This window comes from Acipenser ruthenus, chromosome 11 (genome assembly GCF_902713425.1).
Source record: "Acipenser ruthenus chromosome 11, fAciRut3.2 maternal haplotype, whole genome shotgun sequence".
NCBI classification, from domain to species: Eukaryota; Metazoa; Chordata; class Actinopteri; order Acipenseriformes; family Acipenseridae; genus Acipenser; species Acipenser ruthenus.
In genome coordinates this window covers 22443279-22459640 of record NC_081199.1, presented here as the reverse complement: position 1 = coordinate 22459640, position 16362 = coordinate 22443279, and the positions used below count along the sequence as shown (strand labels likewise).

The following is a 16362-nucleotide window of genomic DNA, read 5'->3' as shown; positions in this document are numbered from 1 at the left end:
GTATGATCACTGGAAACAAATAGAAAATGTCATTAAATGATAAACAAACAAAAATAAATGCTTGGGAAGAAAATAGTATGGGGACTGGGCAATTTTGTAAACAATTAACAATGCAAAAGTGGATACAACGTATCTTTAAAATAGATAATGAATACAGAACACGAGATGGTTGGTTTGTCCCCAAATACAATACAAAGGAAGTGGAAACATCAATTCAAATTTTTTATGTAGCACATTTCATGGTGAGCCATCCCAAAGCGCTTCAGTCAAATAAGCAAAAAACGGCCCAGGAAAACATGACCAAACAATGAAAGTAAAATAAAAACTTAAAACTATAAATCACACACCAAAGGCTTGGCAGAACAAATAGGCTTCAGCCATGACAATAGGTTGATGATCCCTGGCAAGCATTCTAAAGAGCCCAGAGCATTGTGGGAAAAACTGCAACCTCCTAGCATGACAATTAGACACTGGTGAAACCAGCGGCCCTGAATGTGTTGATCGCTACTGGCAGCCAGGGTTATGGATGGATCAGTTCTGAGAGTTAAGTAAGATCCAGACATGCTTTAAAATGTCAGCAACAAAATTTTAAAAGACATACAAAAGCTAATAAGCCAGTGCAGTCATAGTAAAACAAATGTAACATGTTCAGTCCTTTTAGTACCAGTGAGAATTCTTACTGCAGCATTTTGAACAAGTTATAACATTGACTAGTCGAGCAGGCAACACAGCAAATAGAGCTTTACAATAATAAATGTGAAGAAAAAAATGCATGCACCAAAACCTCAGCATCATGTAAAGATATGTATGTATGACCTCTAGTGATGTTTCACAGGTGGTGATAAACTGATTTGACCACAGAGGCAAAAGCAAGACCAGCATCCAATACAGCTTCCTAATTGCAGAAGGTCAAAGAAAGAAAGGTAGTTCTATGTTATATCCTAGTCCCCACTAGCAACAGCTCAGTTTTACTTGCATTCAATAGGAGGACGTTTTTGGACATCCAAACTGCAGAATCAACCCAAATGAGCAGTTAACCTGAGTCAGCATTTGTATCACCAGGGGTTAAATAAAAGTAAACCTGTCTATCATCCACATAGGAGTGAGAATTAAGGTCATGTTTTCTGATCACATCTCCCAGAGGAAGCATATACAAGTTAAAAGGTAGACCCAAGCAGTGCCACCCACAGGGATTTTCGGGCCCGGGACAAGTTTAAGTCAGGACCGTGCAAGATTACAAAACGTGTTCCATTTAGCTTTCAGGGAAGAGTCATCCTCGAGAGTGCAAAATGTTACAGGATTTTTTTTCCATTTTTTGTACTGCCCAGCACCTCCTTCAGTGTACCTTCACCATTGCGGGTATTGTTTCTCAGAAATTGTAGGATCTTCATCTAAAAAGGTATACACTCTCTTCTAAAAGTTTTACACAACATTTTTGAAGCTTTCCCCATGGTTAAACTATGCATTTACCCATGCCATGTATATTAATATGCTTTACCATATCTTGTTACTCTTTACACTGCTGACCTTTGTTTTATTATACTTTGCTGTGCTTTTACAAGGGCCGTCTCAGTTTGGTGTCTTTGCTGTTGCAACACAAATTGTGTCACAGTGGTTTCCCTCCACTTGCCTGCAAGTTCTACTGGCGATAGTTCTGAGCTGCCTCTTGTACAACAGAGTAGCTATCTGCAAAGGGAAAACTTAATAAAAACGTACTGTATATCATCCACATTTTTCTATTGTTTCAGTTACTGTTTAATATCCTATTGTATATTCTGTATAACTCAATTGTTATTTTTGTTAGTTCATTATTTGCATTACTTACAAACTATTTCATTCAAAATTGATGGCTTAAAACAGGTAAGAAGTTAAGATAAATAAATAGAAGGAAAATGTTCTGCAAAGTAAAAAATGTGCCAGGTACAGTAAGTCACCACACCTTCATCCCATCCAAGAAAAAAAAGGGAAATCTATACTTTAATAAATGACAGAAATGATTTAAGCAGCCTATCAGCTCACAGTAGAGGCTATTCAAAACCACGGGCTGTATATTGCCTTTGATGGAAATGGTAGATAATGTTTGACATGTACAAAGAGCATCATGACATTCAAATTAAAATCGTACACCCACATGGACCAGTACCAAGCAATAAGGAAGACACCCGCAGGGTGTTCAATAGTCACGTCCTGTGCCAAGTTCCACTGTCTGCAGTATCAGGATACGTGTTTTGTCAGACTCCCTTTTTAGTTAGAAAGCCAATTAGCACATGATGGTGTGCCATCATGCTTTACTGAAACAAGGGACAGATGAATTAGAGATAAATATTTTATTGAAAACAATGACACTCTGCAGACCAACACATGGAAGAGGGCTGCTGTATATTGCTTTACATCTCTATAGAGGTTTACAAATTTAAGAAAGGTTAGTAAAATGACACCTTGAAACTTATTTGAATGGATGAATGAACTCCTTCCCTCTTTCTTTCGGTCACGCACAGCCGTGTTTAAACACATTGTTTACACTTCACCCAAGACAAAGTGTGAATCTGACATTTCCACGAGAACTAGCAGAGTACACAGATTTGTACAAACACTGTAAATAAGTCACCTTTCTCCAACTCAATGTGCTTAACAAATGGATGTGACAAACTACCTGGTTTGTAATATAAAGCAGACAAGATGAGGAGCGTCAGAAAAGCCAAAATGAACTGTAAAACTGTTGATGTCTGTTCTGACTTGCAGGGGGATGCATAGGACATACTGACATACAGTAAAACCACTCTAATCCAGCCCCACTACAAACAGGCATTCTGTGTTATTCAGCATCATTTTTTGGGTCCCGACCAAATCCCTATTAAAATGAATGGTGTGATACCCTCTACAATCCAGAATCTGTCTATTCTGGAATCCAGTTTGAGTTGTAATTCTTGTCTGTTCAATTTAAATCTGACTGCGCAGTACAGTGCCGTGCAATGTTGTAGAAATACGCACATATCCTGAGGGTATGGTACTGTAAAATCCTTGTTTACTTAATGGAAAAAATTTAATTAATGCAATTATTCAATTACAGGGTATACCTGGACAGTACTGTTTGCACTGTCACCATTTTGAGGTGTGTAGCAGGGCAGTAGAGAGCCCTGCTGTGTAAATGTATTTATTTATTTTTAGAACAGGGTTTTCCCCCCCTGCCCCTGTGTTATTTTGTATTTGTTTTGTATTATTATTATTGTCGTTATGATTTAGTGTGTGAATATGACGGCGAGAGACGTATGTTTTGTTGTTGTTTATTTGTATTTATGTATATGTGACGGCGAAGCGCCGCAGGTTTTGTTATTGTTTTATTTAAAATGTGTTCTGGCAGAGGCGAGAGTGGGTACACCACTGCCTGGAGGTCTTCCAGGACACAGACCTGGATTGGGAGGAGCCCGAACTTCCTGCGCCTGAGTGGGAGGAACCCGAACGTCCTGCGCCTGAGTGGGAGGAGCCCGAACGTCCACAGCCCAAGAGGGGGGGGAGTCGGTGCATCCACAGCCCAAGAGCGGGGAGTTGGTGCGTCCACAGAAGAGGGGGGAGTCGGTGCGTCCACAGCCCAAGAGACCAGCTACCCCCGCATCAGTTTCATTGCCGGAAATTGGGTGGCCGGAGCCCCATGGAGTGTGGCTGAAGCCCCTGAAGAGGGAACTGTTAGCCACAAAGAAGTGGGGAGTGGAGGACATTCCACCATGGCCACCCCCAGAAACACCTTGCTTCCCCCTCTTCTGGGACTTTGAGACTGGGGGGAGGTGTGCCAAGTGTGCGTTGCACAAGGGGGGGGGGGGGGGGGGGGGCAATATGTAGCAGGGCGGTAGAGCCCTGCTGTGTAAATGTATTTATTTTTAGAACGGGGTTTCCCCCTCCGCCCCGTGTTATTTCTTATTTGTTTTGTATTATTATTGTCGTTATGATTTAGTGTGTGAATATGACGGCGAGAGCCGTGTGCTGTATGTTTTGTTGTTGTTTATTTGTATATGTGACGGCGAAGCGCCGCAGGTTTTGTTATTGTTTTATTTAAAATGTGTTCTGGCAGAGGCTAGAGTGGGTACTCGTCCTCTGCCAGGAATAATTAGAAAACCTGTGCAGAATGTGAACGGGGGATTATTAAATAATTAATAGGTAGTTAATCCCTAGGTCACTAATATAAAAGCCTGCAGCTCTCGGCACTTGTGGTGGGTGTGTTAGGAGCGGAGAGAGCGAGAGACAAAACGTAACTAGTAATAAAGGAACAGTGAAGGTTACTGCCCAGCCTGACCTGTGTTATTTTTGTGTTTGTGACTTGTTTTTGTTTAACTGTTTTATTTCGCTCTGTGAGCAAGTTTCTTTTTGTTAAAACCTTTTTATTTATTTTGGTATTATTTAAATAAAACTGTGCACGCCACACCTTTAACTGCAGTACTTGCCTGGTGTCAGTGTTTTTTCAGTTCCTGCTTCTGGCCTTGCGTCACACGTCTCAGCCACCCTGCCACAGGTATTTAAACAGTTTTCATTTAAACCGTTTTGTTTAGATACAGTATTAAATAATACAGTACCTCTAAACTACAACACTGTCTAATACAGCACAGTTTTCTGGTCCCAGATGATACCGGAAGACAGGTTTTACTGTACTATTAATGCTACTGAATTGTGTTACAGTACCCATCTCCTATCAGAGAGCAAAAAAAAAAAAAAAAAATTACATTACCTACAATTCCATTTATTAGAAGATTCTGTTTGTTTTCACTTCTACCATCGTGGAGAGCAGATGTGAGGTCCTAGGAAAACACGTGTGGCCAATATGGCCTTAAAGCATTTCAAGTGCTAGATTTTGTGTCCTTGGAAAATTTACAGTGGGATCAATGCATTATGGGGCTGCACAATGGTGCGGTGGTTAGCGCTGCTGTCTTACAGCTCCAGGGTCCTGAGTTCGATTCCGGCCTCAGGGGTCTGTCTGTGTAGAATTTGCATGTTCTTCCTGTGTTCACGTCTGTTTTTTCCGGGTACTCTGGTTTCCTCCCACAGTCCAAAGACATGCTGGCTAGATAGATTGGCCTCTCCAAATTGCCCCTTAGTTGCCCTGCGATGGACTGACGTCCCATCCAGGGTGTAGTCCTGCCTTGCGCCCTGTGTCTGCCAAGTTAGACTCTGGCTCACCGTGACCCTCTATAGGATTAAGATGGATGGATGGACCAATACATTATTAAAATCAGGTTGATGCAGTCTTCAACTTATATTTCACTCTGAATTTCATCTAACCTTGATGACAAGGTACATCTGAAATCCTGTTGCAGGTATTCATACATGTTTCACAAGGGAGGTTGTAACAGCTTGAAACATTTAGTTGGGTTTAATAAGATGCAGATTTTTTATGCAGCCTGTCAAGATGAAGACTCTGTGTTTGAAGAACCACTTTCCTTATGCCAAGGGTCCAGAAAAAAATCCTAATTCCTTTCATATTAAATGATCTGGAATTCACAGGAGATTGTCTGCCGACTGTCATTTTTTAACAAAAGCTGCTTAGCTTTGTGTAACTTGACTCTGACTAGAGAACAGCGACCATGTTATTGATAAATATAAAATAAGACAGATTTACCAAGGCCAACAAACCAGAAATCAACTTAATATTGTTGCCGCGTAATTACATTATTCGTAAAGGACAAAAGGCAGTTTGCATAATGTATTCCAGAAACACTTATTTTACAAAACTCAGAGGAAACATCTTCAAATGTATTTTTATTCCCCACAGAGCTCTATTCTTACAAAAAAAAAAAAAAAAAAAACACAGTCCCATGACCAAGTCAATTTCCTCTTTTACACCCAGGAACTGGATAGTAGATGTCAGCGAGCTACTGACCTCTGGAGGACAAAGGCCAGCCCTGTAGGTGTCCGTTTGACCTTATCAGGTGCATGACCAGTCGGGTCCACTGTAGCACAATGAGAAGAAACAGTCTCTTCCGGTTTTGGCCCCCTAATCCGCAGGAGCACGTCTCACCCTGAGCACATTTTGGGGCACAGACCTGGTTTGCTACTCTTCCCTAGCAGGCCGCATTAACACAGCCTGTTCTGACTAGATGGTAAATACTGCACTAACCTGGCTTCAATAGAAAACCTAACCAAACTCCCACAACCTGGACTGACATAACAGAACGAACGTCGAATAGTGCTCAATCGTGAGCCATCCAGGTGGCACATCAAAAGGGGGCACACATTTTTTGAAATACGTTGTCACTACTGTGGAGGTAAAGAGGAGTGCTGGAAGTGCTAATAAAAGACAGGAAACCTGAATATGAGGGTGTTTACAAAGAATCATGTGAGCTATTATTTCTTTCTTAGCAGACGCCCTTATCCAGGGTGACTTACAATTGTTACAAGATATCACATTATTTTTTTACACATTATTTTTAATTCGCAGGTATTTTCTAGTCTGCGTTTGAAGTGGATTATATCACAGGTCTGCTGCAATCGACCGCCAGCATCCCCCCGCGCTTTCTCTTCCCCCGGTGAAGGCTCCATATCCCGGATGTCTCCTGGCCATCCGGCAGGATCTCATACTGGAAATCTTTAACGGGATCCCGGGAAAAGAAGGACCACATCTTGAGTTCTTTTGTGAACCAGCGGCATCAAAACACAGAGAGGCTGAGTGTTTTATGTTACAGTCCCTACTTTTGTGATGCATATAAAATCTATACTAGAAATGTGTTGACAAATTTAGCAATACAAGAGTACAGCTGGAATGTGGCAGTCTTGTGTGCAAGTATATAGCAAAAAAGATAAAATTGTGAAAAAATCTGTATAGCTCTGATGATGCATTCATTTCACACATCATTGCACTTTTATTCCTTCTGGAACATCTTGCAACATTTCAGGGATGTGACTATGGAATTGATCGCTGCTGTAAAAAAGAAACATGTGCTAGAATTCATACAATTTAGTAAAAACATGAATTATTACAATAGTATGCTTTTGTTTGCATATAGTTGCTTTGGACCGACTACAATCTTAGAAAATAAGTTTGGGCATTCCTTGCAATAGAAATCTGAATCAAGAACCAAACCCATAATGATGATTTACATATTCAAAAAGGTTAAAATGGGATTAGACTTATTAAAATGCATGTATGGGACCACTGAAGGGCACAACTGTATATTTCTTTTTCCAACAGCATGTGTTAATTTTATTAGGAATCACTTGAATAAAAATGTTGAACAAAGTTGGTGCTTTCAGAATAGAAGACTAGGAAACAGGCAGTAGTAATTCTAAACACTTCTGACCTATTTGCCAAGGTTGCCAGCTTAACTGAATCATTAGCCACAGATGTCATGCACAGTTGGGGAGGACCCTTCCTAAACTGTGCTATTTGCTTTGCCGATTGGAGTAGTACAGGGTGAAGAGTAAACATTGTAAATGGAAAGATGACATTTACAGTAAACTGTAAAACCTACAGGCACTCAGAAAAGCCTTGTAAACCAGTGCTGCATGTTGCTAATTGTGCCGAGGAAATAGGCCAGCACCATCAATTTTCAGTGAATCACCTAATTATTAGTTTAGTTAGCAGATGCCTTTATCCAAGGCGACTTACAGAGACTAGGGTGTGTGAACTGTGAATCAGCTGCAGAGTCACTTAAAACAACGTCTCACCCGAAAGACAGCACAAGGAGGTTAAGTGACTTGCTCAGGGTCACACAGCAAGTCAGGGAGTGAGCTCCTGGTTACAAGCCCATTTCTTTAACCACCAGATCACACAGCCTCCATATTCAACTACAGCTTAACTCCTACTACATTTACTAGCTATAAATCTTTCACGTTTTTTATATAAGCCCTTATTGAGGTGCCACATCTGTCAAGTACACGTAACCACTTATAGGGGATTTAGAGGCACAAGAAGCTGATAAGTTCTTACTCCCTTTTCTTATCTCTAAAACATCCCAAATGCAGTTTAGAAGATGACACTACAGAAAACTCCCTCCACCAAGCATGACTGTCTCACCATTCAGACTACATCATCTCTGCTGATAGAGCAGGGCTAGGGCTTTTAGCGCAGGGATATTAAGCTTGGTTTAGACTAAAACTTCTTAGAGGGTTATTTGGTGTTACAACCTAGAATACATATACATCCAAAAAAAAAAAAAAAAAAAGATTTGCAATATTGATTTAAATGGATACATGACTGTGCAGGTGTGAGAAAACATGAACCTGCCTCACTAATAATGTAGGGTGTACAATGTAAAAGGTACACCAATCATTGTCACTTTGTAATAAAATTTCACACCAGTTTATTCAGTCTAAAGCTCCTCAGCTTAGGATGGGCTTGCCTTCACACAAAGCTAGCTGTGTCCAAGAGACCTAATTTCCTGTCTCAGGGCTGACTGTTTACCAAAGTGACACAATGTTTCATGCAGTATTATTTTATCAGCACTGTTTAATTTGTCTTTCCTGCAAAAAAACAACAGCCAGCAGCTGAGCTTGTATATTTGTATTTCTGTGAAAAGTGTATTTGCACAAAGCAATATCTTCAAGGAAATCCCAACATGAATCTGAGAATGTTTCAATGTAGCTCCCTGTGGTGAGGGAAACGTCAACAATCCTAAAATGCAATGTAAAAAAACAAGACAGCCGTTTCAAACCAATCTGAATTATTAGCTAGCAAGACAAATGAAGGATCTCGTGAAAACAGACACTAATGAGAAAATCAGGAAGGACTTGGAAACAGTTTCCCACAGCTCTCTAGAGCCAAGTAAGCAAAAACTGAACTTGCATAATGGGACCAATATATGTTGCATGTGCAAAAAAAGCTTAAAAAAAACTGGCCCAGCATATGATATTATAATAGTCTTTTCCTCTAGGTATTGTATTAGATGTTGTAAATCACATAGCCCCTGCAAAGTCTAAATACAAATGGCTAAGTCTCTAGAAGACACAAGCAGTTCCTTCTTATTTCAAAGTTGAATATATGAACCAGGACAATTGTGGTGAAGCAAACTGGCAGCTTATAGTTTAAACTAAACTGATTATTATTAATAATAATACTAATAATAATAATAATAATAATATATAGCCCACTATACTGCTGAGCACAGGCCCAAGCATTAACAAAAAGTTACACAATCCAAGTATCAGGCTGAACCAGCACTTACAACCAACTACACAAATCCTGGAGGTTGTCACTATATTAGGCATTTACTGAAAAAGCCACCCAAAAAAAAAAATCTCCCCATATATATCGCTTGTGACATGAAAACCATGTCAAGCATATTTGCTCACTCCACGGTTAATTGAAAACTATGTTGCACAACTTTCCTCAGTAAAACCATAAAAAATAGCTACATAATAGCTTTATACCGTAGTTATATTTGCTTAAAAAGAGATGGTTCAAAATACTTTGCAAGTATCCCGACTGTATGACTGCACGCCAAACAACCATGCCTTTACCAGTTAAGCCACTCCGAGACACACCGGTTAAAAATTCTATTTTTTGCTGCCATTTCGACTGCAACTTGTTTCCGGCACTAGTTAGTACAATTAACAGTTAATTCGATTGTACCCAAACCCAATAGAAAAGTCTATATAGTAGACTAGTTTGGAGAATTTTTATGAAAACTCAAAGTACTTATTGTGTCGCCATGTAGAGTTTGAGACAGTCTCCACGTTTTAAATGAGGATCATAAAACATTAAGTTATTCATATTCTAGATCGCTAATTTAGTAGCGTAGCCATTATAAACAGCTAATCCTAGGGAAGCTGATTGTAGTCAATTATTTATAGTACCTACTGTATATACAGTATGTTTGAGTCAGGACACGAGAAAGACAAAAGAAAAGTACTACAATCATTCAGAGTGGCTCTTAGTGCAATTCTCCCAAATACTGTGTTAAAGTGCTTGGACTAGGAGTTCAGGAACTACTTCTCTGTTCCAGTTATCTCTCATAGACACAGTACTAAGTAGGCTAAATCAGCCAAAGTATAATTATATTACTATACACTAAGCCCTTTCTAGAACATAGCTGTGCATTACCAGCAAAACAAAAGGACATTTGATCTAAAGCAGTCTGATTACTTGGTGGCGCTGGCCCTTATTTCTATAAAGACACTCCAGGTGATCCAGCCTATGTTAAATATGTCAATGATGGACAACTGGATTGGGTAGAAGCTCCTAAACACAGAAATATCCCATGTAATTTTATTATATATATATATATATATATATATATATATATATTATACACACACACATACACACACACACACACAGAGTATATATATTATATATATATATATATATATTATATATATATATATATATATATGCACGACAGTGCAATAATACTAAGAAAACGTAATTGGAAGTCACATTACTCTTCAAACACAGCAGTTTCTGGATCCCACAGGACTAAACTGGACCCATACATACCATTAATATTACCACAGGTTACTCAGAACAGTGAAACGAAATAGATGGTGAAATCAAAAAAGTAAATGATGCATACTGTTCAGATCTCAAGGATGCTAAGATTTATTTTTTTTTCCTACATTTCTGGTACATCAAAATCAAGCAGTGTTCAGTCTAGGCCTAGCATGCCGTTGCTGTGGAAACCTGCTGTTTCCTTTAAACTCTGGTATGCCACCCCACAGGAAATCTGCTAAATAAGTGACTTTATTATAAGCACTTCCATATCGGTCATATTTCACATTTTAGATCAATAAACAGTCTCCAAAGTTCTGTGATCCTGGCTCCAACATGTGCAGTGCAACTCATTTAATGCCGTTGCAGTGGGGTCCGCAGCGGGAATCTTTAGTTGCAGTGGGGTCCGCAGTGGGAATCTAGTTATTCCACCGAAGTAATTTCTGCCTGAATTGACCCCACTATTTTGGGATAAGTCCTACACAAGTCCTAAACAAGTCCTAAACTCAATGAAGTCTTCCTTTTAAATGTATGGGTACATGGAATTCTAATATATTTTGTAAAATCAACATTTGTTTTGCGCAGTCATAATCACGCCTTCTATTACTCTGTAGCGGGGTCAGGGTATGAGGCAAGGGTGACTACCAAAGGACTCTTTCATTCAGGATGTAAATAAGCAGCAGGTGTATTAGGATCAATTTATATATATATAATTATATATAAATTAGGAATGACATGGGGTACTCGGGTATCCAGGGTACCTGGTTCTCGATATTACCCGAATCCATTTTCAGGATTAGATTCCTCTTCGAATCCCTTTTTGCTAAAATCGAATGTCTCAATTTTCCACGCGACCTGTTGTAGCGGAGCCACTCGACTTGACCGGCCAGACCAGTGCTTTTCAACCTGTGGTATGCGTACCTTTACTGGTAAGCGACGGGCTTGCCACTGGTACCCGTCGACAGTTCTTTATGACGATATGATTCCTCAAAACACAATGCTCTGTCAATCGCACCATCATGTATCAATCTGTTTGTACCACTGAAGCACAGAGAAATTAGAAAAATGAGAAAATGCTGCAGACTGTGATTTTATATATATATTAGCTCAAAGAACCAGCTTAATGTAATTTATAATTATATATATATATATATATTATACACACACACACACACACACACACACACACACTGAAAGTAGTCTCTACGGCAATGCAAGCGTTCAAATTTACTTCAGCCAAACTATATTTCACTGGTTGCCTACAAGGGCTTTGAGAGGAGGCGAGATTGGGAGTGAGATATTGAGAGTGAGACGAGTTTGAGAGGGATGGCGAGATTGAGGGATGGAGTCTGAGAATGGTGCTTAGTAACACTGATGTTAGATACTGATAGCAGGACGAGATAGGGTAGCATGCCACGAGAAGAGCAAAGGGTTAGATATATACACTTTCTGGGCGACGTAAAAGTGAGAGAAAAAAGGAGCAAAATTTAGACACATAACATAAAACAAATCTGACTCTCGCTCCCGACGGGTCAGGCAGCATCCTCTGGCTGCTGGGTGTTTAGTGGAGCAAGAGACAGGAAGGGGACGTACAGGACAAAAGGACAGATCCTTCGCAACTCAGAACTCAGTGCAGTATCCTCAGGCAGCTAAGCGGCGTGGAGAGCTTAGGAAAAGTGTCTGTGGTCCGCTTAGGAGAGACAAAAACAGAGAACCCCCTCCCCCTCCCCCTCCCCTCGGTCGGGGCCCACTCGGCAGGTGGAGGCTCGGCCTACTGCATGAGGGGGCTGAAATGGTCCTGGACCTGCAATGGAAGAGAGGAGATGGGACAGCAAGGTTGAGGCCTGGAAGTCTTAGCGCATAAGAATAGGATGTGGCAGGGGGTCCCCTCAGGCCGGAAAAGAACAGCCGGGCGTCAGTGGTTGACGAGAGGCCGACCCGGACAGCCGGGGGAGTGCGACTCACTTCCCCCTCTGAGGGAGCCCTTGTGCAGACAGTGTGATATAGAAAGGAGCAGAGGAACAAAAAACCAAACACAGACAAGGAGGCGGAAGTAGTGCTGGGTTCCACCCGGAAGAGATCGGCGGGCACTTCCCGGGGCAGGATGCCGCAGAGGGAAGGTTAGACTGGCTAAAGAAAGGGTTTTAGGATAGGTAAGAGCAGCGCAAAGCAGGAGAGTGCCCTCTACGGCACCCCCCAAATTATGCCTAAAGGCTAACATTTAAATGGCTTACCAAACAAAATTCATCATTTTGCTTCAAAGCTTAAATACTTCACTCCCGCTCGTTTATATTCATCAATTTCTTTATTGATTTAAAAAAAGGACATCGTTGTAAAACAAACACATTTTGACACTAACGTGTCTATCAGGTAGATTAACACCAGCAGAATACATGAACCCCAGTTTCTTGTAACAGTTGTGATGGTGACCAAACATGCGAGTACTGTTGTGTAAAAAAGTAGCTTAAAATGAACAGTTGTTTAGGAAATGTAGAACAAGAACAGCAACAAATAAAAATACACTTAAGATTTGTGTCTTGCACACATGTCATTTACAAAATGCACTGAAAACTTAATGGAATTAATGAAGGGCTGTAATGCAGTAAAAAGAGCAAGAATTAAACAGCAAGGATGTGAAAAGGTTACCCTAGCAAGCTGAAAAAAAGTTGTCTGTGTGAACTCCAATAAACCAATGTTATCTTTCGCCAGTCAAATCGTAGAGTGCCTAAATATAGTTTTGAAGTCAACACGAATAGATTTTTTTCGTCTCTTGCATCCCAGTAGATTTTGTTACATTGTTTACCGTCAGGAGTTTAAGTGATTTAATTGCACAAGATTCCATGGTTAGATGATGAGCTGATAATATCTCTTCAGCCAAAGAATCAGCCACAGGAATTTAAGAACAACGTTACCATTATGTAAAACAGTATGTAGCGTGAGCTTTGTACTAAAGCTGGGTCAGTTGTTTAACAAAGTTTAATTCTCAAACAGACCATTAAAAGAATGTGAAAGCAGAACATACAGAAATGCGTGCGGTCAGCTGGCTTGCATTCCCTTCCCTTGTCCCCTGCTCCGGCCATGACATACGACCTTCAAACTTGATTACTTCGACCTACAGCCACAAACACACGCACATTAGTTTGTAGTGCTTTAGGGGCAAAAATTGTGTAATTAACCCTTTCCAGGAATCGGGTAACCCAGTTCCTGGCCTAGAGCCGACTCTGAATTCTTCTACCCAATGTCATGCTTAATAAATATATATTTAGGTATTTCAGAAAATTCTAATGTCATATAAGTCAAGTATGCATGTGTCATAACTTTTGCATTATTACTACAACATTTCAATCATATTTAGATAATGTGACACAGGCAATTTTGATGCAGACTTAAAAGGATATGGCAACTAGTAGCGGTGTTCTTAAAGGCTATTCATTCATTGGTACACAGTAGGGTTTTTGTGTCGTCCTTCAAAAATCACAATATTTGACCAGGGACCAGGCCAACGAGAATGCAGAGGTATCCAGAAATACTCGGCATTAGTATTTATAGCTGTATTTGTTCATAACTGGTTCATAAGACCCAACACAGCAGGGAATTGTACTTGTCAAACTGGGCTGCAATTCCTTACAAATTGCACAATAATTGTTTTTTTTTTTGGTTTGTTTGTTTAACAGGTCATACCAATATTGCATTCCAGAAACTAGAGTCTGGTTACCTAATCTAGTGCTATGGTACTATACCTCTGTATCTTCAGTAGGTTTATGTCAAACTCTGCACATTAATGGGAAAATGTTTTAAGAGTGCGCTGTGGACAGGACTCTAAAATCACTTAAATATTTTTAATACAAATTCCGGTATATTGGGAGGTCTGAATAAAAATTAAAAAAAAACCTGATATCAGTGTATACTACTTAATAATATGAATATTCTAACACATTACATCAAAAGGATGCAAATAAAACTTTTAGTAACTGTAGCAACCTTACAGACAGGACAGAAAGTGCATACACAATAAATAAATAAATAAATAAATAAATAAATAAATAAATATTCTATATACCAAACATTTGCTTCTTTTTGAGTAATCATTTTCAATATAGAGTTCCTAGCATCTTATTTTTACCTTGTTTAATTTATAACAAATTCTCTAATTTCATATAGCCAATTTACATCATTTAACACAAATCATTCTAATTAAACTTTTTTCTAAAATATTTATTTTATAAAATGTAGATGAAAGTAAAGTACCTACCTTTTCCATTTGTTTATTTATCTTGCTTACTTCCCATAGCAGCAGGATGCCAAGTTCTAACTGACGTTTGTCTTCGTCGTGTTTATACGAGGCTACTTGGAAAGTTTAGCTCGTGCTCACAATAAACACACCTGCAAACCCGAAGCAAAATGACGTCTCGGTGTGTCACAAATCATACAGGTCTGTTAATTCTAAATGGGGTGAATGTCTGAGGAGACAAACCGACTGATAACATTTAAAGTGGGGCTCGTACAACACGGTTTGCTTTAATGGGCTACCACAACTTATATATATATTATATAAATTATATACATTCGCAAAGGTGCAATAAGCTTTCGCATTAGTGTGACTCTAACACCTTGTTATTCATTAGCACACACAGCTGACACGTCTGTCAGTTTTCCAATGCGAAATTTAAAAACACGAGGATGTCCTTTTCAGCGTTAGTATGTAAGAAAAACATTAATGTACGCAAAAACACACGAAACAAACGTAGAAAAACGTTACAGTGCAATAAGTAATGATAAGCAATGAAAACAGTTGCTACTTTGTTGACGAGGCTGAGGCTGAGACTGTAACTGCAGTAGGTGCAGAAAAGGTCAAATCGGATATTGTTTTATATGAACTACTATTAAAATGCAGATTTTCACTTAAAAAAAATAATTAATTAATAAAATAAAAAAAGACCTTGTGATTTGCATGGTGCCCCGAGATTGGTTGGGGGAAGTGAAGGATCACCTGCCAAATCTGTTAAAACTTTACGTGGACATTTGTTACAATAAATTAATTCACAAAAATAATCACCATCAGATTAAAAACCGTTTACGACATGCACCACGTTTCGTCTGCATGGTTGTTGTAATAATGTGACTCACAAAATGATTCTTCCAAGATCTTGTAGTCTTTAAGAACACGCGTGATGCCATCACGGTGATTTCTAGTTGTTAGCAAACTCCCTGCTGCCTTTGGGTTCAGATTATTCTCCCATGATCCCACCAACCAGGAAACCATGTTTACAAAGCACGGGAAAGGCTGAAAACAGTTCCTCGTGCAAAGCAGTGGAATTTGGTGATACCATAAAACATTTATGATGAGTGGTTCTTCTCCGAACAGTATTTTTAAACAATTACTGTGATAACTGCATTAAGGGAAAGAGTAACCAAAATAAGGTGTAAATGTGCAATTCTTTATACAAGAAATCCACCCTGTTTTGAAAATATGAATGACTCTTTCAAGTGGTTTCTAAATTTATAGTGTTTTGGCATTGGTGTGATATTAAACAGGTTACAGAACCCAACAGTGAAATTCTTCAGACTTATTTTTAATTAACGGATGTTAAGGTACATTCCTCAGGAATGAGTCCTCGCCACATGCACACGCGCGCACACATGCACACAAAATTATGGCAAATGGAGAACATATCTTATGCTCACTTTAGCATCTTGTACCACAGGCTTGGGCCAAATCTAACATAATATAATCTTTTGGAAAACAAAACTTTAAATATTGAAAAAGTACTCTTACAGAAGTTTGCAGTGCTGTGAAACCACCAATGGCAACTCTTTTGGAAAGAAAATATTGCATAGTGGTCCTGATTTGGTGAAACATCTGTACTGATTAGGCAGTGCAGTGGGTTACCAGTGTGTATTTCATGCAATCAGTATGAATATATTAAAATGCCAACTCTAGTACAATTTTA

The 16362-nt window shown here is 39.4% G+C and overlaps 1 protein-coding gene across 4 annotated transcripts in view; it reads right to left on the bottom strand.

Annotated features, from left to right (window-relative positions):
* LOC117427115 (twist-related protein 2-like) overlaps nt 1-15676 on the bottom strand; it is a 31165-nt gene extending 15489 nt beyond the window's left edge. Inside the window, exons 1-2 of one of the 4 annotated variants that reach the window (XM_059033456.1) lie at nt 15539-15675; nt 14664-14794 (exon numbers count right to left, since the gene is read on the bottom strand). The gene's annotated coding sequence lies outside the window, so the exon portion shown is untranslated. The other 3 variants (XM_059033458.1, XM_059033459.1, XM_059033457.1) reach the window with 3 other exon arrangements.
* Between the last annotated feature and the right edge of the window lie 686 nt (nt 15677-16362).